This window comes from Camelus bactrianus, chromosome 29 (genome assembly GCF_048773025.1).
Source record: "Camelus bactrianus isolate YW-2024 breed Bactrian camel chromosome 29, ASM4877302v1, whole genome shotgun sequence".
NCBI classification, from domain to species: domain Eukaryota; kingdom Metazoa; phylum Chordata; class Mammalia; order Artiodactyla; family Camelidae; genus Camelus; species Camelus bactrianus.
In genome coordinates, this window is record NC_133567.1 from 27740760 (window position 1) to 27761796 (window position 21037).

Genomic DNA, 21037 nt, shown 5'->3' on the forward strand with positions numbered 1-21037 from the left:
ACCCCGTGTCCGGACAGCACCCTGCCTATAGTTTGTCTCTCTGTCTGACAGCCTGCCTGACTGACTAACTATTGGAGGATGGCAGAGGCTAGACTATGTGTGTGTGTGTGTCTGTTTATCTAACGTAGGAAGAGGCGACTAGATTGTCTCTCTCTCGGCCCGCAGAACTATCTAACTTTATAACTATCTAGCTACCTTTCTACCTACCTAACTATCTATCTATCTAACTATCTATCTATCTATCTATCTATCTATCTATCTATCTATCTATCTATCTATCTTTCTATCTATCTTCTTATCTGCCTACAGGAGGCATAGCAGCAGGCTAGTGTGTCTTTTTATTAGTCTGTCTGTTGCAGGACGAGTTTTGTTTGTCTATGTACCTATCTAGCTATTTCAAGAAGAGAAGGAGATTAGTGTGTGTGTGTGTGCGTGTGTGCGTGTGTGGTTCTTTCTGTCTGACTATGTATGTATTTGTCTACCTATAAAATGTATGAGGAAGAGAAGATTAGATTTATGGCTGTTGCTAAATGCAGGAAGAGGCTAGTGTGTCTGTGTATTTATATGTCTGTCTGTCTGTCTAATGGGGGAAGCCTCCCAGTACTAGACCCACTTGGAGGGATGCCAGTTGTCACCCTGAAGCAGCAGAGGGCACCCCCATTGCAGGCTGAGGGGGACACTGGATGGAAATCCACAGGCGTGCCTTGGCAGCCAGCGAACCCGCTTCAGCTGTCTATGTAGCCGCCACCGCCCCGCCCCTGACCCGCCCCGTGACCACCCCGCACCCGCCTACCGGGAGCCAGAAAACACAGAGATGTGCACTTCGTGTACCTCAGATAGCAGAGACCGAAGCCAGGACCGGCCAAGGAAGAGATTGGAGCAAATACACGGACTCGGTGGGTCAGCCACGACTCCTCAATGCAGCCCCTGACCGCACCGCACCGCCTCAGGGGCGCAGGCTGACCTGGAAACATGTATACAATGTACCTGGGGAAGGAAAGGCCCCCCCACGCCCAGACCAGGCCCTTGTGGAGATGGGAGCAAACTGATCGGCTCACCGGAGGCAGTCCGCTCCCCGTGACATCCCTTTCCCCTGAACTCACCTCACCAGCATCCCAGGACCATGCTGAAAAAGAGACTTAAATCCCGCATACCTGGTGTAGCAGAGGTCGCCCCGAGGCCAGGAGAGGGAGAGATGGGAGGAAAATGACCAACTCGCCGTGGCATCCCCCTTTACTGCTGTGCCGCCTCCGCCTATGCTGGCGACCTCTACCCCTGAACTCACCACGCCCCTCCCTGGAGCAGGTTGATGGCAAAGACTTAAATGCGGAGAACATGGGGGTGCGGAGGCCGTCCCCAGGCAAGGCAGCTTGGGATATGGGAGAATATCCTCGGGCTCTCGAGGGGCACCCTAGACCCCTTTCGCAGCCACCAAAACCCGGGTCCAGACCGCACCCTGCCTGAAGTGTGTCTGGCTGTCTGACAGCCTGCCTGACTGCCTATCTATTGGAGGGTGGGATAGGCTAGAGTATGTGTGTGTCTGTCTGTTTATCTAACGGAGGTGGAGGCCACTATTATGTCTCTCTCTTGGCCCGTAGAACTATCTACGTGTATAACTATGTACCTAACTACCTTCCTACCTATCTATGTATCTATGTATCTATCTATCTATCCATCTATCTATCTATCTTTCTATCTATCTATCAATCTATCTTTCTATCTTCTTATCTACCTACAGGAGGCATACCTGCAGGCTAGTGTGTCATTTTATTTGTCTCTCTGTTGCAGGAAGAGGTTTGTGTGTTTATGTACCTATCTACCTATTTCAGGAAGAGGAGGAGACTAGTGTGTGTGTGTGTGTGTGTGTGTGTGCGTGTGTTGTTCTTTCTGCCTGACTATAAATGTATATGTGTACCTATATAATGTATGAGGAGGAGGAGGTTAGGATTTATGGCTGTTGCTAAATGGAGGAAGAGGCTAGTGTGTCTGCCTATTTATATGTCTGTCTGTCTGTCTAATGGAGGAAGCCGCACACTACTCGACCCACCTGGAGGGATGTCACTTGCCACCCTGAAGCAGCAGAGGGCGCCCCCATTGCAGGCTGAGGGGGACACTGGATGGAAATCCACAGGAGTGCCTTGGTAGCCTGCGAACCCCTCTTCTGCCCTCTGTGTAGCCGCCAAGGCCCGCCCCTTCCCCGCCCCGTGACCACCCCGCACCCGCCTACCGGGAGCCAGAAAACACAGAGATGTGCACTTCGTGTACCTCAGATAGCAGAGACCGAAGCCAGGACCGGCCAAGGAAGAGATTGGAGCAAATACACGGGCTCGGTGGGTCAGCCACGACTCCCCAGTGCAGCCCCTGACCGCACCGCACCGCACCGCCTCAGGGGCGCAGGCTGACCTGCAAACATGCATACAATGAACCTGGCGAAGGAGAGGCCCCCAAACCCCAGACCAACACCTTGTGGAGATGGGAGCAAACTGATCGGCTCACCCGAGGCCGTCCGCTCCCCGCGACATCCCTGTCCATGAACTCACCCCACCAGCATCCCAGGACCATACTGAGAAGGAGACTTAAATCCCGCAAACCTGGGCTAGCAGAGGCCGCCCCGAGGACAGGAGAGGGGGAGATGGGAGGAAAATGACCAACTCGCCTTGGCATCCCCCTTTACTGCTGTGCAGCCACCTCCTGGGCTGCTGACCTCTTCCCCTGACCTCACCACGCCCCTCCCTGAGCAGGCTGATCTCAAGGCCTTAAATGCCGTGAACCTGGGGGAGCGGAGGCAGTCCCCAGGCAAGGCAGCCTGGGACAAGGGAAGAAATCCTCTGGCTCTCGAGGTTCACCCTAGTCCCCTGTCGCGGCCGCCAAACCCCGTGTCCGGACAGCACCCTGCCTATAGTTTGTCTCTCTGTCTGACAGCCTGCCTGACTGCCTAACTATTGGAGGATGGCAGAGGCTAGACTATGTGTGTGTGTGTCTGTTTATTTAACGTAGGAAGAGGCGACTAGATTGTCTCTCTCTCGGCCCGCAGAACTATCTAACTTTATAACTATCTAGCTACCTTTCTACCTACCTAACTATCTATTTATCTAACTATCTATCTATCTATCTATCTATCTATCTATCTATCTATCTATCTATCTATCTTTCTATCTATCTTCTTATCTGCCTACAGGAGGCATAGCAGCAGGCTAGTGTGTCTTTTTATTAGTCTGTCTGTTGCAGGACGAGTTTTGTTTGTCTATGTACCTATCTAGCTATTTCAAGAAGAGAAGGAGATTAGTGTGTGTGTGTGTGCGTGTGTGCGTGTGTGGTTCTTTCTGTCTGACTATGTATGTATTTGTCTACCTATAAAATGTATGAGGAAGAGAAGATTAGATTTATGGCTGTTGCTAAATGCAGGAAGAGGCTAGTGTGTCTGTGTATTTATATGTCTGTCTGTCTGTCTAATGGGGGAAGCCTCCCAGTACTAGACCCACTTGGAGGGATGCCAGTTGTCACCCTGAAGCAGCAGAGGGCACCCCCATTGCAGGCTGAGGGGGACACTGGATGGAAATCCACAGGCGTGCCTTGGCAGCCAGCGAACCCGCTTCAGCTGTCTATGTAGCCGCCACCGCCCCGCCCCTGACCCGCCCCGTGACCACCCCGCACCCGCCTACCGGGAGCCAGAAAACACAGAGATGTGCACTTCGTGTACCTCAGATAGCAGAGACCGAAGCCAGGACCGGCCAAGGAAGAGATTGGAGCAAATACACGGACTCGGTGGGTCAGCCACGACTCCTCAATGCAGCCCCTGACCGCACCGCACCGCCTCAGGGGCGCAGGCTGACCTGGAAACATGTATACAATGTACCTGGGGAAGGAAAGGCCCCCCCACGCCCAGACCAGGCCCTTGTGGAGATGGGAGCAAACTGATCGGCTCACCGGAGGCAGTCCGCTCCCCGTGACATCCCTTTCCCCTGAACTCACCTCACCAGCATCCCAGGACCATGCTGAAAAAGAGACTTAAATCCCGCATACCTGGTGTAGCAGAGGTCGCCCCGAGGCCAGGAGAGGGAGAGATGGGAGGAAAATGACCAACTCGCCGTGGCATCCCCCTTTACTGCTGTGCCGCCTCCGCCTATGCTGGCGACCTCTACCCCTGAACTCACCACGCCCCTCCCTGGAGCAGGTTGATGGCAAAGACTTAAATGCGGAGAACATGGGGGTGCGGAGGCCGTCCCCAGGCAAGGCAGCTTGGGATATGGGAGAATATCCTCGGGCTCTCGAGGGGCACCCTAGACCCCTTTCGCAGCCACCAAAACCCGGGTCCAGACCGCACCCTGCCTGAAGTGTGTCTGGCTGTCTGACAGCCTGCCTGACTGCCTATCTATTGGAGGGTGGGATAGGCTAGAGTATGTGTGTGTCTGTCTGTTTATCTAACGGAGGTGGAGGCCACTATTATGTCTCTCTCTTGGCCCGTAGAACTATCTACGTGTATAACTATGTACCTAACTACCTTCCTACCTATCTATGTATCTATGTATCTATCTATCTATCCATCTATCTATCTATCTTTCTATCTATCTATCAATCTATCTTTCTATCTTCTTATCTACCTACAGGAGGCATACCTGCAGGCTAGTGTGTCATTTTATTTGTCTCTCTGTTGCAGGAAGAGGTTTGTGTGTTTATGTACCTATCTACCTATTTCAGGAAGAGGAGGAGACTAGTGTGTGTGTGTGTGTGTGTGTGTGTGCGTGTGTTGTTCTTTCTGCCTGACTATAAATGTATATGTGTACCTATATAATGTATGAGGAGGAGGAGGTTAGGATTTATGGCTGTTGCTAAATGGAGGAAGAGGCTAGTGTGTCTGCCTATTTATATGTCTGTCTGTCTGTCTAATGGAGGAAGCCGCACACTACTCGACCCACCTGGAGGGATGTCACTTGCCACCCTGAAGCAGCAGAGGGCGCCCCCATTGCAGGCTGAGGGGGACACTGGATGGAAATCCACAGGAGTGCCTTGGTAGCCTGCGAACCCCTCTTCTGCCCTCTGTGTAGCCGCCAAGGCCCGCCCCTTCCCCGCCCCGTGACCACCCCGCACCCGCCTACCGGGAGCCAGAAAACACAGAGATGTGCACTTCGTGTACCTCAGATAGCAGAGACCGAAGCCAGGACCGGCCAAGGAAGAGATTGGAGCAAATACACGGGCTCGGTGGGTCAGCCACGACTCCCCAGTGCAGCCCCTGACCGCACCGCACCGCACCGCCTCAGGGGCGCAGGCTGACCTGCAAACATGCATACAATGAACCTGGCGAAGGAGAGGCCCCCAAACCCCAGACCAACACCTTGTGGAGATGGGAGCAAACTGATCGGCTCACCCGAGGCCGTCCGCTCCCCGCGACATCCCTGTCCATGAACTCACCCCACCAGCATCCCAGGACCATACTGAGAAGGAGACTTAAATCCCGCAAACCTGGGCTAGCAGAGGCCGCCCCGAGGACAGGAGAGGGGGAGATGGGAGGAAAATGACCAACTCGCCTTGGCATCCCCCTTTACTGCTGTGCAGCCACCTCCTGGGCTGCTGACCTCTTCCCCTGACCTCACCACGCCCCTCCCTGAGCAGGCTGATCTCAAGGCCTTAAATGCCGTGAACCTGGGGGAGCGGAGGCAGTCCCCAGGCAAGGCAGCCTGGGACAAGGGAAGAAATCCTCTGGCTCTCGAGGTTCACCCTAGTCCCCTGTCGCGGCCGCCAAACCCCGTGTCCGGACAGCACCCTGCCTATAGTTTGTCTCTCTGTCTGACAGCCTGCCTGACTGCCTAACTATTGGAGGATGGCAGAGGCTAGACTATGTGTGTGTGTGTCTGTTTATTTAACGTAGGAAGAGGCGACTAGATTGTCTCTCTCTCGGCCCGCAGAACTATCTAACTTTATAACTATCTAGCTACCTTTCTACCTACCTAACTATCTATTTATCTAACTATCTATCTATCTATCTATCTATCTATCTATCTATCTATCTATCTATCTATCTATCTTTCTATCTATCTTCTTATCTGCCTACAGGAGGCATAGCAGCAGGCTAGTGTGTCTTTTTATTAGTCTGTCTGTTGCAGGACGAGTTTTGTTTGTCTATGTACCTATCTAGCTATTTCAAGAAGAGAAGGAGATTAGTGTGTGTGTGTGTGCGTGTGTGCGTGTGTGGTTCTTTCTGTCTGACTATGTATGTATTTGTCTACCTATAAAATGTATGAGGAAGAGAAGATTAGATTTATGGCTGTTGCTAAATGCAGGAAGAGGCTAGTGTGTCTGTGTATTTATATGTCTGTCTGTCTGTCTAATGGGGGAAGCCTCCCAGTACTAGACCCACTTGGAGGGATGCCAGTTGTCACCCTGAAGCAGCAGAGGGCACCCCCATTGCAGGCTGAGGGGGACACTGGATGGAAATCCACAGGCGTGCCTTGGCAGCCAGCGAACCCGCTTCAGCTGTCTATGTAGCCGCCACCGCCCCGCCCCTGACCCGCCCCGTGACCACCCCGCACCCGCCTACCGGGAGCCAGAAAACACAGAGATGTGCACTTCGTGTACCTCAGATAGCAGAGACCGAAGCCAGGACCGGCCAAGGAAGAGATTGGAGCAAATACACGGGCTCGGTGGGTCAGCCACGACTCCCCAGTGCAGCCCCTGACCGCACCGCACCGCCTCAGGGGCGCAGGCTGACCTGCAAACATGCATACAATGAACCTGGCGAAGGAGAGGCCCCCAAACCCCAGACCAACACCTTGTGGAGATGGGAGCAAACTGATCGGCTCACCCGAGGCCGTCCGCTCCCCGCGACATCCCTGTCCATGAACTCACCCCACCAGCATCCCAGGACCATACTGAGAAGGAGACTTAAATCCCGCAAACCTGGGCTAGCAGAGGCCGCCCCGAGGACAGGAGAGGGGGAGATGGGAGGAAAATGACCAACTCGCCTTGGCATCCCCCTTTACTGCTGTGCAGCCACCTCCTGGGCTGCTGACCTCTTCCCCTGACCTCACCACGCCCCTCCCTGAGCAGGCTGATCTCAAGGCCTTAAATGCCGTGAACCTGGGGGAGCGGAGGCAGTCCCCAGGCAAGGCAGCCTGGGACAAGGGAAGAAATCCTCTGGCTCTCGAGGTTCACCCTAGTCCCCTGTCGCGGCCGCCAAACCCCGTGTCCGGACAGCACCCTGCCTATAGTTTGTCTCTCTGTCTGACAGCCTGCCTGACTGACTAACTATTGGAGGATGGCAGAGGCTAGACTATGTGTGTGTGTGTGTCTGTTTATCTAACGTAGGAAGAGGCGACTAGATTGTCTCTCTCTCGGCCCGCAGAACTATCTAACTTTGTAACTATCTAGCTACCTTTCTACCTACCTAACTATCTATCTATCAAACTATCTATCTATCTATCTATCTATCTATCTATCTATCTATCTATCTATCTATCTATCTTTATATCTATCTTCTTATCTGCCTACAGGAGGCATAGCAGCAGGCTAGTGTGTCTTTTTATTAGTCTGTCTGTTGCAGGACGAGTTTTGTTTGTCTATGTACCTATCTAGCTATTTCAAGAAGAGAAGGAGATTAGTGTGTGTGTGTGTGCGTGTGTGCGTGTGTGGTTCTTTCTGTCTGACTATGTATGTATTTGTCTACCTATAAAATGTATGAGGAAGAGAAGATTAGATTTATGGCTGTTGCTAAATGCAGGAAGAGGCTAGTGTGTCTGTGTATTTATATGTCTGTCTGTCTGTCTAATGGGGGAAGCCTCCCAGTACTAGACCCACTTGGAGGGATGCCAGTTGTCACCCTGAAGCAGCAGAGGGCACCCCCATTGCAGGCTGAGGGGGACACTGGATGGAAATCCACAGGCGTGCCTTGGCAGCCAGCGAACCCGCTTCAGCTGTCTATGTAGCCGCCACCGCCCCGCCCCTGACCCGCCCCGTGACCACCCCGCACCCGCCTACCGGGAGCCAGAAAACACAGAGATGTGCACTTCGTGTACCTCAGATAGCAGAGACCGAAGCCAGGACCGGCCAAGGAAGAGATTGGAGCAAATACACGGACTCGGTGGGTCAGCCACGACTCCTCAATGCAGCCCCTGACCGCACCGCACCGCCTCAGGGGCGCAGGCTGACCTGGAAACATGTATACAATGTACCTGGGGAAGGAAAGGCCCCCCCACGCCCAGACCAGGCCCTTGTGGAGATGGGAGCAAACTGATCGGCTCACCGGAGGCAGTCCGCTCCCCGTGACATCCCTTTCCCCTGAACTCACCTCACCAGCATCCCAGGACCATGCTGAAAAAGAGACTTAAATCCCGCATACCTGGTGTAGCAGAGGTCGCCCCGAGGCCAGGAGAGGGAGAGATGGGAGGAAAATGACCAACTCGCCGTGGCATCCCCCTTTACTGCTGTGCCGCCTCCGCCTATGCTGGCGACCTCTACCCCTGAACTCACCACGCCCCTCCCTGGAGCAGGTTGATGGCAAAGACTTAAATGCGGAGAACATGGGGGTGCGGAGGCCGTCCCCAGGCAAGGCAGCTTGGGATATGGGAGAATATCCTCGGGCTCTCGAGGGGCACCCTAGACCCCTTTCGCAGCCACCAAAACCCGGGTCCAGACCGCACCCTGCCTGAAGTGTGTCTGGCTGTCTGACAGCCTGCCTGACTGCCTATCTATTGGAGGGTGGGATAGGCTAGAGTATGTGTGTGTCTGTCTGTTTATCTAACGGAGGTGGAGGCCACTATTATGTCTCTCTCTTGGCCCGTAGAACTATCTACGTGTATAACTATGTACCTAACTACCTTCCTACCTATCTATGTATCTATGTATCTATCTATCTATCCATCTATCTATCTATCTTTCTATCTATCTATCAATCTATCTTTCTATCTTCTTATCTACCTACAGGAGGCATACCTGCAGGCTAGTGTGTCATTTTATTTGTCTCTCTGTTGCAGGAAGAGGTTTGTGTGTTTATGTACCTATCTACCTATTTCAGGAAGAGGAGGAGACTAGTGTGTGTGTGTGTGTGTGTGTGTGTGTGCGTGTGTTGTTCTTTCTGCCTGACTATAAATGTATATGTGTACCTATATAATGTATGAGGAGGAGGAGGTTAGGATTTATGGCTGTTGCTAAATGGAGGAAGAGGCTAGTGTGTCTGCCTATTTATATGTCTGTCTGTCTGTCTAATGGAGGAAGCCGCACACTACTCGACCCACCTGGAGGGATGTCACTTGCCACCCTGAAGCAGCAGAGGGCGCCCCCATTGCAGGCTGAGGGGGACACTGGATGGAAATCCACAGGAGTGCCTTGGTAGCCTGCGAACCCCTCTTCTGCCCTCTGTGTAGCCGCCAAGGCCCGCCCCTTCCCCGCCCCGTGACCACCCCGCACCCGCCTACCGGGAGCCAGAAAACACAGAGATGTGCACTTCGTGTACCTCAGATAGCAGAGACCGAAGCCAGGACCGGCCAAGGAAGAGATTGGAGCAAATACACGGGCTCGGTGGGTCAGCCACGACTCCCCAGTGCAGCCCCTGACCGCACCGCACCGCACCGCCTCAGGGGCGCAGGCTGACCTGCAAACATGCATACAATGAACCTGGCGAAGGAGAGGCCCCCAAACCCCAGACGAACACCTTGTGGAGATGGGAGCAAACTGATCGGCTCACCCGAGGCCGTCCGCTCCCCGCGACATCCCTGTCCATGAACTCACCCCACCAGCATCCCAGGACCATACTGAGAAGGAGACTTAAATCCCGCAAACCTGGGCTAGCAGAGGCCGCCCCGAGGACAGGAGAGGGGGAGATGGGAGGAAAATGACCAACTCGCCTTGGCATCCCCCTTTACTGCTGTGCAGCCACCTCCTGGGCTGCTGACCTCTTCCCCTGACCTCACCACGCCCCTCCCTGAGCAGGCTGATCTCAAGGCCTTAAATGCCGTGAACCTGGGGGAGCGGAGGCAGTCCCCAGGCAAGGCAGCCTGGGACAAGGGAAGAAATCCTCTGGCTCTCGAGGTTCACCCTAGTCCCCTGTCGCGGCCGCCAAACCCCGTGTCCGGACAGCACCCTGCCTATAGTTTGTCTCTCTGTCTGACAGCCTGCCTGACTGCCTAACTATTGGAGGATGGCAGAGGCTAGACTATGTGTGTGTGTGTGTCTGTTTATCTAACGTAGGAAGAGGCGACTAGATTGTCTCTCTCTCGGCCCGCAGAACTATCTAACTTTGTAACTATCTAGCTACCTTTCTACCTACCTAACTATCTATCTATCTAACTATCTATCTATCTATCTATCTATCTATCTATCTATCTATCTATCTATCTATCTTTCTATCTATCTTCTTATCTGCCTACAGGAGGCATAGCAGCAGGCTAGTGTGTCTTTTTATTAGTCTGTCTGTTGCAGGACGAGTTTTGTTTGTCTATGTACCTATCTAGCTATTTCAAGAAGAGAAGGAGATTAGTGTGTGTGTGTGTGCGTGTGTGCGTGTGTGGTTCTTTCTGTTTGACTATGTATGTATTTGTCTACCTGTAAAATGTATGAGGAAGAGAAGATTAGATTTATGGCTGTTGCTAAATGCAGGAAGAGGCTAGTGTGTCTGTGTATTTATATGTCTGTCTGTCTGTCTAATGGGGGAAGCCTCCCAGTACTAGACCCACTTGGAGGGATGCCAGTTGTCACCCTGAAGCAGCAGAGGGCACCCCCATTGCAGGCTGAGGGGGACACTGGATGGAAATCCACAGGCGTGCCTTGGCAGCCAGCGAACCCGCTTCAGCTGTCTATGTAGCCGCCACCGCCCCGCCCCTGACCCGCCCCGTGACCACCCCGCACCCGCCTACCGGGAGCCAGAAAACACAGAGATGTGCACTTCGTGTACCTCAGATAGCAGAGACCGAAGCCAGGACCGGCCAAGGAAGAGATTGGAGCAAATACACGGACTCGGTGGGTCAGCCACGACTCCTCAATGCAGCCCCTGACCGCACCGCACCGCCTCAGGGGCGCAGGCTGACCTGGAAACATGTATACAATGTACCTGGGGAAGGAAAGGCCCCCCCACGCCCAGACCAGGCCCTTGTGGAGATGGGAGCAAACTGATCGGCTCACCGGAGGCAGTCCGCTCCCCGTGACATCCCTTTCCCCTGAACTCACCTCACCAGCATCCCAGGACCATGCTGAAAAAGAGACTTAAATCCCGCATACCTGGTGTAGCAGAGGTCGCCCCGAGGCCAGGAGAGGGAGAGATGGGAGGAAAATGACCAACTCGCCGTGGCATCCCCCTTTACTGCTGTGCCGCCTCCGCCTATGCTGGCGACCTCTACCCCTGAACTCACCACGCCCCTCCCTGGAGCAGGTTGATGGCAAAGACTTAAATGCGGAGAACATGGGGGTGCGGAGGCCGTCCCCAGGCAAGGCAGCTTGGGATATGGGAGAATATCCTCGGGCTCTCGAGGGGCACCCTAGACCCCTTTCGCAGCCACCAAAACCCGGGTCCAGACCGCACCCTGCCTGAAGTGTGTCTGGCTGTCTGACAGCCTGCCTGACTGCCTATCTATTGGAGGGTGGGATAGGCTAGAGTATGTGTGTGTCTGTCTGTTTATCTAACGGAGGTGGAGGCCACTATTATGTCTCTCTCTTGGCCCGTAGAACTATCTACGTGTATAACTATGTACCTAACTACCTTCCTACCTATCTATGTATCTATGTATCTATCTATCTATCCATCTATCTATCTATCTTTCTATCTATCTATCAATCTATCTTTCTATCTTCTTATCTACCTACAGGAGGCATACCTGCAGGCTAGTGTGTCATTTTATTTGTCTCTCTGTTGCAGGAAGAGGTTTGTGTGTTTATGTACCTATCTACCTATTTCAGGAAGAGGAGGAGACTAGTGTGTGTGTGTGTGTGTGTGTGTGTGCGTGTGTTGTTCTTTCTGCCTGACTATAAATGTATATGTGTACCTATATAATGTATGAGGAGGAGGAGGTTAGGATTTATGGCTGTTGCTAAATGGAGGAAGAGGCTAGTGTGTCTGCCTATTTATATGTCTGTCTGTCTGTCTAATGGAGGAAGCCGCACACTACTCGACCCACCTGGAGGGATGTCACTTGCCACCCTGAAGCAGCAGAGGGCGCCCCCATTGCAGGCTGAGGGGGACACTGGATGGAAATCCACAGGAGTGCCTTGGTAGCCTGCGAACCCCTCTTCTGCCCTCTGTGTAGCCGCCAAGGCCCGCCCCTTCCCCGCCCCGTGACCACCCCGCACCCGCCTACCGGGAGCCAGAAAACACAGAGATGTGCACTTCGTGTACCTCAGATAGCAGAGACCGAAGCCAGGACCGGCCAAGGAAGAGATTGGAGCAAATACACGGGCTCGGTGGGTCAGCCACGACTCCCCAGTGCAGCCCCTGACCGCACCGCACCGCACCGCCTCAGGGGCGCAGGCTGACCTGCAAACATGCATACAATGAACCTGGCGAAGGAGAGGCCCCCAAACCCCAGACCAACACCTTGTGGAGATGGGAGCAAACTGATCGGCTCACCCGAGGCCGTCCGCTCCCCGCGACATCCCTGTCCATGAACTCACCCCACCAGCATCCCAGGACCATACTGAGAAGGAGACTTAAATCCCGCAAACCTGGGCTAGCAGAGGCCGCCCCGAGGACAGGAGAGGGGGAGATGGGAGGAAAATGACCAACTCGCCTTGGCATCCCCCTTTACTGCTGTGCAGCCACCTCCTGGGCTGCTGACCTCTTCCCCTGACCTCACCACGCCCCTCCCTGAGCAGGCTGATCTCAAGGCCTTAAATGCCGTGAACCTGGGGGAGCGGAGGCAGTCCCCAGGCAAGGCAGCCTGGGACAAGGGAAGAAATCCTCTGGCTCTCGAGGTTCACCCTAGTCCCCTGTCGCGGCCGCCAAACCCCGTGTCCGGACAGCACCCTGCCTATAGTTTGTCTCTCTGTCTGACAGCCTGCCTGACTGCCTAACTATTGGAGGATGGCAGAGGCTAGACTATGTGTGTGTGTGTCTGTTTATCTAACGTAGGAAGAGGCGACTAGATTGTCTCTCTCTCGGCCCGCAGAACTATCTAACTTTATAACTATCTACCTACCTTTCTACCTACCTAACTATCTATCTATCAAAATATCTATCTATCTATCTATCTATCTATCTATCTATCTATCTATCTATCTATCTATCTTTCTATCTATCTTCTTATCTGCCTACAGGAGGCATAGCAGCAGGCTAGTGTGTCTTTTTATTAGTCTGTCTGTTGCAGGACGAGTTTTGTTTGTCTATGTACCTATCTAGCTATTTCAAGAAGAGAAGGAGATTAGTGTGTGTGTGTGTGCGTGTGTGCGTGTGTGGTTCTTTCTGTCTGACTATGTATGTATTTGTCTACCTATAAAATGTATGAGGAAGAGAAGATTAGATTTATGGCTGTTGCTAAATGCAGGAAGAGGCTAGTGTGTCTGTGTATTTATATGTCTGTCTGTGTGTCTAATGGAGGAAGCCTCACAGTACTAGACCCACTTGGAGGGATGCCAGTTGTCACCCTGAAGCAGCAGAGGGCACCCCCATTGCAGGCTGAGGGGGACACTGCATGGAAATCCACAGGAGTGCCTTGGTAGCCTGCGAACCCCTCTTCTGCCCTCTGTGTAGCCGCCAAGGCCCGCCCCTTCCCCGCCCCGTGACCACCCCGCACCCGCCTACCGGGAGCCAGAAAACACAGAGATGTGCACTTCGTGTACCTCAGATAGCAGAGACCGAAGCCAGGACCGGCCAAGGAAGAGATTGGAGCAAATACACGGGCTCGGTGGGTCAGCCACGACTCCTCAATGCAGCCCCTGACCACACCGCACCGCCTCAGGGGCGCAGGCTGACCTGGAAGCATGTATACAATGTACCTGGGGAAGGAAAGGCCCCCCCACGCCCAGACCAGGCCCTTGTGGAGATGGGAGCAAACTGATCGGCTCACCGGAGGCAGTCCGCTCCCCGTGACATCCCTTTCCCCTGAACTCACCTCACCAGCATCCCAGGACCATGCTGAAAAAGAGACTTAAATCCCGCATACCTGGTGTAGCAGAGGTCGCCCCGAGGCCAGGAGAGGGAGAGATGGGAGGAAAATGACCAACTCGCCGTGGCATCCCCCTTTACTGCTGTGCCGCCTCCGCCTATGCTGGCGACCTCTACGCCTGAACTCACCACGCCCCTCCCTGGAGCAGGTTGATGGCAAAGACTTAAATGCGGAGAACATGGGGGTGCGGAGGCCGTCCCCAGGCAAGGCAGCTTGGGATATGGGAGAATATCCTCGGGCTCTCGAGGGGCACCCGAGTCCCCTTTCGCAGCCACCAAAACCCGGGTCCAGACCGCACCCTGCCTGAAGTGTGTCTGGCTATCTGACAGCCTGCCTGACTGCCTAACTATTGGAGGGTGGGATAGGCTAGAGTATGTGTGTGTCTGTCTGTTTATCTAACGGAGGTGGAGGCCACTATTATGTCTCTCTCTTGGCCCGTAGAACTATCTACGTGTATAACTATGTACCTAACTACCTTCCTACCTATCTATGTATCTATGTATCTATCTATCTATCCATCTATCTATCTATCTTTCTATCTATCTATCAATCTATCTTTCTATCTTCTTATCTACCTACAGGAGGCATACCTGCAGGCTAGTGTGTCATTTTATTTGTCTCTCTGTTGCAGGAAGAGGTTTGTGTGTTTATGTACCTATCTACCTATTTCAGGAAAAGGAGGAGACTAGTGTGTGTGTGTGTGTGTGTGTGTGTGCGTGTGCTGTTCTTTTTGCCTGACTATAAATGTATATGTGTACCTATATAATGTATGAGGAGGAGGAGGTTAGGATTTATGGCTGTTGCTAAATGGAGGAAGAGGCTAGTGTGTCTGTGTATTTATATGTCTGTCTGTCTGTTTAATGGGGGAAGCCTCCCAGTACTAGACCCACTTGGAGGGATGCCAGTTGTCACTCTGAAGCAGCAGAGGGCACCCCCATTGCAGGCTGAGGGGGACACTGGATGGAAATCCACAGGCGTGCCTTGGCAGCCAGCGAACCCGCTTCAGCTGTCTATGTAGCCGCCACCGCCCCGCCCCTGACCCGCCCCGTTACCACCCCGCACCCGCCTACCGGGAGCCAGAAAACACAGAGATGTGCACTTCGTGTACCTCAGATAGCAGAGACCGAAGCCAGGACCGGCCAAGGAAGAGATTGGAGCAAATACACGGGCTCGGTGGGTCAGCCACGACTCCTCAATGCAGCCCCTGACCACACCGCACCGCCTCAGGGGCGCAGGCTGACCTGGAAGCATGTATACAATGTACCTGGGGAAGGAAAGGCCCCCCCCACGCCCAGACCAGGCCCTTGTGGAGATGGGAGCAAACTGATCGGCTCACCGGAGGCAGTCCGCTCCCCGTGACATCCCTTTCCCCTGAACTCACCTCACCAGCATCCCAGGACCATGCTGAAAAAGAGACTTAAATCCCGCATACCTGGTGTAGCAGAGGTCGCCCCGAGGCCAGGAGAGGGAGAGATGGGAGGAAAATGACCAACTCGCCGTGGCATCCCCCTTTACTGCTGTGCCGCCTCCGCCTATGCTGGCGACCTCTACCCCTGAACTCACCACGCCCCTCCCTGGAGCAGGTTGATGGCAAAGACTTAAATGCGGAGAACATGGGGGTGCGGAGGCCGTCCCCAGGCAAGGCAGCTTGGGATATGGGAGAATATCCTCGGGCTCTCGAGGGGCACCCTAGTCCCCTTTCGCAGCCACCAAAACCCGGGTCCAGACCGCACCCTGCCTGAAGTGTGTCTGGCTATCTGACAGCCTGCCTGACTGCCTATCTATTGGAGGGTGGGATAGGCTAGAGTATGTGTGTGTCTGTCTGTTTATCTAACGGAGGTGGAGGCCACTATTATGTCTCTCTCTTGGCCCGTAGAACTATCTACGTGTATAACTATGTACCTAACTACCTTCCTACCTATCTATGTATCTATGTATCTATCTATCTATCCATCTATCTATCTATCTTTCTATCTATCTATCAATCTATCTTTCTATCTTCTTATCTACCTACAGGAGGCATACCTGCAGGCTAGTGTGTCATTTTATTTGTCTCTCTGTTGCAGGAAGAGGTTTGTGTGTTTATGTACCTATCTACCTATTTCAGGAAGAGGAGGAGACTAGTGTGTGTGTGTGTGTGTGTGTGTGCGTGTGTTGTTCTTTCTGCCTGACTATAAATGTATATGTGTACCTATATAATGTATGAGGAGGAGGAGGTTAGGATTTATGGCTGTTGCTAAATGGAGGAAGAGGCTAGTGTGTCTGCCTATTTATATGTCTGTCTGTCTGTCTAATGGAGGAAGCCGCACACTACTCGACCCACCTGGAGGGATGTCACTTGCCACCCTGAAGCAGCAGAGGGCGCCCCCATTGCAGGCTGAGGGGGACACTGGATGGAAATCCACAGGAGTGCCTTGGTAGCCTGCGAACCCCTCTTCTGCCCTCTGTGTAGCCGCCAAGGCCCGCCCCTTCCCCGCCCCGTGACCACCCCGCACCCGCCTACCGGGAGCCAGAAAACACAGAGATGTGCACTTCGTGTACCTCAGATAGCAGAGACCGAAGCCAGGACCGGCCAAGGAAGAGATTGGAGCAAATACACGGGCTCGGTGGGTCAGCCACGACTCCCCAGTGCAGCCCCTGACCGCACCGCACCGCACCGCCTCAGGGGCGCAGGCTGACCTGCAAACATGCATACAATGAACCTGGCGAAGGAGAGGCCCCCAAACCCCAGACCAACACCTTGTGGAGATGGGAGCAAACTGATCGGCTCACCCGAGGCCGTCCGCTCCCCGCGACATCCCTGTCCATGAACTCACCCCACCAGCATCCCAGGACCATACTGAGAAGGAGACTTAAATCCCGCAAACCTGGGCTAGCAGAGGCCGCCCCGAGGACAGGAGAGGGGGAGATGGGAGGAAAATGACCAACTCGCCTTGGCATCCCCCTTTACTGCTGTGCAGCCACCTCCTGGGCTGCTGACCTCTTCCCCTGACCTAACCACGCCCCTCCCTGAGCAGGCTGATCTCAAGGCCTTAAATGCCGTGAACCTGGGGGAGCGGAGGCAGTCCCCAGGCAAGGCAGCCTGGGACAAGGGAAGAAATCCTCTGGCTCTCGAGGTTCACCCTAGTCCCCTGTCGCGGCCGCCAAACCCCGTGTCCGGACAGCAACCTGCCTATAGTTTGTCTCTCTGTCTGACAGCCTGCCTGACTGCCTAACTATTGGAGGATGGCAGAGGCTAGACTATGTGTGTGTGTGTGTCTGTTTATCTAACGTAGGAAGAGGCGACTAGATTGTCTCTCTCTCGGCCCGCAGAACTATCTAACTTTATAACTATCTACCTACCTTTCTACCTACCTAACTATCTATCTATCTAACTATCTATCTATCTATCTATCTATCTATCTATCTATCTATCTATCTATCTTTCTATCTATCTTCTTATCTGCCTACAGGAGGCATAGCAGCAGGCTAGTGTGTCTTTTTATTAGTCTGTCTGTTGCAGGACGAGTTTTGTTTGTCTATGTACCTATCTAGCTATTTCAAGAAGAGAAGGAGATTAGTGTGTGTGTGTGTGCGTGTGTGCGTGTGTGGTTCTTTCTGTCTGACTATGTATGTATTTGTCTACCTATAAAATGTATGAGGAAGAGAAGATTAGATTTATGGCTGTTGCTAAATGCAGGAAGAGGCTAGTGTGTCTGTGTATTTATATGTCTGTCTGTGTGTCTAATGGAGGAAGCCTCACAGTACTAGACCCACTTGGAGGGATGCCAGTTGTCACCCTGAAGCAGCAGAGGGCACCCCCATTGCAGGCTGAGGGGGACACTGCATGGAAATCCACAGGAGTGCCTTGGTAGCCTGCGAACCCCTCTTCTGCCCTCTGTGTAGCCGCCAAGGCCCGCCCCTTCCCCGCCCCGTGACCACCCCGCACCCGCCTACCGGGAGCCAGAAAACACAGAGATGTGCACTTCGTGTACCTCAGATAGCAGAGACCGAAGCCAGGACCGGCCAAGGAAGAGATTGGAGCAAATACACGGGCTCGGTGGGTCAGCCACGACTCCTCAATGCAGCCCCTGACCGCACCGCACCGCCTCAGGGGCGCAGGCTGACCTGGAAACATGTATACAATGTACCTGGGGAAGGAAAGGCCCCCCCACGCCCAGACCAGGCCCTTGTGGAGATGGGAGCAAACTGATCGGCTCACCGGAGGCAGTCCGCTCCCCGTGACATCCCTTTCCCCTGAACTCACCTCACCAGCATCCCAGGACCATGCTGAAAAAGAGACTTAAATCCCGCATACCTGGTGTAGCAGAGGTCGCCCCGAGGCCAGGAGAGGGAGAGATGGGAGGAAAATGACCAACTCGCCGTGGCATCCCCCTTTACTGCTGTGCCGCCTCCGCCTATGCTGGCGACCTCTACCCCTGAACTCACCACGCCCCTCCCTGGAGCAGGTTGATGGCAAAGACTTAAATGCGGAGAACATGGGGGTGCGGAGGCCGTCCCCAGGCAAGGCAGCTTGGGATATGGGAGAATATCCTCGGGCTCTCGAGGGGCACCCTAGACCCCTTTCGCAGCCACCAAAACCCGGGTCCAGACCGCACCCTGCCTGAAGTGTGTCTGGCTGTCTGACAGCCTGCCTGACTGCCTATCTATTGGAGGGTGGGATAGGCTAGAGTATGTGTGTGTCTGTCTGTTTATCTAACGGAGGTGGAGGCCACTATTATGTCTCTCTCTTGGCCCGTAGAACTATCTACGTGTATAACTATGTACCTAACTACCTTCCTACCTATCTATGTATCTATGTATCTATCTATCTATCCATCTATCTATCTATCTTTCTATCTATCTATCAATCTATCTTTCTATCTTCTTATCTACCTACAGGAGGCATACCTGCAGGCTAGTGTGTCATTTTATTTGTCTCTCTGTTGCAGGAAGAGGTTTGTGTGTTTATGTACCTATCTACCTATTTCAGGAAGAGGAGGAGACTAGTGTGTGTGTGTGTGTGTGTGTGTGTGCGTGTGTTGTTCTTTCTGCCTGACTATAAATGTATATGTGTACCTATATAATGTATGAGGAGGAGGAGGTTAGGATTTATGGCTGTTGCTAAATGGAGGAAGAGGCTAGTGTGTCTGCCTATTTATATGTCTGTCTGTCTGTCTAATGGAGGAAGCCGCACACTACTCGACCCACCTGGAGGGATGTCACTTGCCACCCTGAAGCAGCAGAGGGCGCCCCCATTGCAGGCTGAGGGGGACACTGGATGGAAATCCACAGGAGTGCCTTGGTAGCCTGCGAACCCCTCTTCTGCCCTCTGTGTAGCCGCCAAGGCCCGCCCCTTCCCCGCCCCGTGACCACCCCGCACCCGCCTACCGGGAGCCAGAAAACACAGAGATGTGCACTTCGTGTACCTCAGATAGCAGAGACCGAAGCCAGGACCGGCCAAGGAAGAGATTGGAGCAAATACACGGGCTCGGTGGGTCAGCCACGACTCCCCAGTGCAGCCCCTGACCGCACCGCACCGCACCGCCTCAGGGGCGCAGGCTGACCTGCAAACATGCATACAATGAACCTGGCGAAGGAGAGGCCCCCAAACCCCAGACCAACACCTTGTGGAGATGGGAGCAAACTGATCGGCTCACCCGAGGCCGTCCGCTCCCCGCGACATCCCTGTCCATGAACTCACCCCACCAGCATCCCAGGACCATACTGAGAAGGAGACTTAAATCCCGCAAACCTGGGCTAGCAGAGGCCGCCCCGAGGACAGGAGAGGGGGAGATGGGAGGAAAATGACCAACTCGCCTTGGCATCCCCCTTTACTGCTGTGCAGCCACCTCCTGGGCTGCTGACCTCTTCCCCTGACCTCACCACGCCCCTCCCTGAGCAGGCTGATCTCAAGGCCTTAAATGCCGTGAACCTGGGGGAGCGGAGGCAGTCCCCAGGCAAGGCAGCCTGGGACAAGGGAAGAAATCCTCTGGCTCTCGAGGTTCACCCTAGTCCCCTGTCGCGGCCGCCAAACCCCGTGTCCGGACAGCACCCTGCCTATAGTTTGTCTCTCTGTCTGACAGCCTGCCTGACTGCCTAACTATTGGAGGATGGCAGAGGCTAGACTATGTGTGTGTGTGTGTCTGTTTATCTAACGTAGGAAGAGGCGACTAGATTGTCTATCTCTCGGCCCGCAGAACTATCTAACTTTATAACTATCTAGCTACCTTTCTACCTACCTAACTATCTATCTATCTAACTATCTATCTAACTATCTATCTATCTATCTATCTATCTATCTATCTATCTATCTATCTTTCTATCTATCTATCTTTCTATCTATCTTCTTATCTGCCTACAGGAGGCATAGCAGCAGGCTAGTGTGTCTTTTTATTAGTCTGTCTGTTGCAGGACGAGTTTTGTTTGTCTATGTACCTATCTAGCTATTTCAAGAAGAGAAGAAGATTAGTGTGTGTGTGTGTGCGTGTGTGCGTGTGTGGTTCTTTCTGTCTGACTATGTATGTATTTGTCTACCTATAAAATGTATGAGGAAGAGAAGATTAGATTTATGGCTGTTGCTAAATGCAGGAAGAGGCTAGTGTGTCTGTGTATTTATATGTCTGTCTGTCTGTCTAATGGGGGAAGCCTCCCAGTACTAGACCCACTTGGAGGGATGCCAGTTGTCACCCTGAAGCAGCAGAGGGCACCCCCATTGCAGGCTGAGGGGGACACTGGATGGAAATCCACAGGCGTGCCTTGGCAGCCAGCGAACCCGCTTCAGCTGTCTATGTAGCCGCCACCGCCCCGCCCCTGACCCGCCCCGTGACCACCCCGCACCCGCCTACCGGGAGCCAGAAAACACAGAGATGTGCACTTCGTGTACCTCAGATAGCAGAGACCGAAGCCAGGACCGGCCAAGGAAGAGATTGGAGCAAATACACGGACTCGGTGGGTCAGCCACGACTCCTCAATGC